Source organism: Halyomorpha halys, unplaced genomic scaffold (assembly GCF_000696795.3).
Source record: "Halyomorpha halys isolate HHAL.00 unplaced genomic scaffold, Hhal_1.1 Scaffold1942.1, whole genome shotgun sequence".
NCBI classification, from domain to species: domain Eukaryota; kingdom Metazoa; phylum Arthropoda; class Insecta; order Hemiptera; family Pentatomidae; genus Halyomorpha; species Halyomorpha halys.
Genome location: NW_027109475.1, coordinates 33,162 through 33,533, shown reverse-complemented (window position 1 = coordinate 33,533; position 372 = coordinate 33,162).

The following is a 372-nucleotide window of genomic DNA, read 5'->3' as shown; positions in this document are numbered from 1 at the left end:
AGGGAAACATATATTTTTGTTAATGAGCATTTCTTAGATTATATCTAATTATGTAATTAGTCAATTTTCACATTAAAATAAAACTTATTTATCAGTCACCTTTTTTGTTAAAAATTTATCAGAACAATATTTGTAACCTCTTCTACACTCGGGTCAAGCATTTAAATTATTTATTACAACTATATTTTGGTTACATTTTCTCTTTATTTTATTATCTATTGGAAAAATAAATTGATTCTGCTGCCTGACTATGGGGCAGATTTGATTATATCTTTAGTCAGTAAGTTTTTTTTTTTTTTTTTTTAAATAATACTTTTTATTTATTGATAGATATTACAATCTGCCACACAGTTGTGGGCAATAGGTAATAGT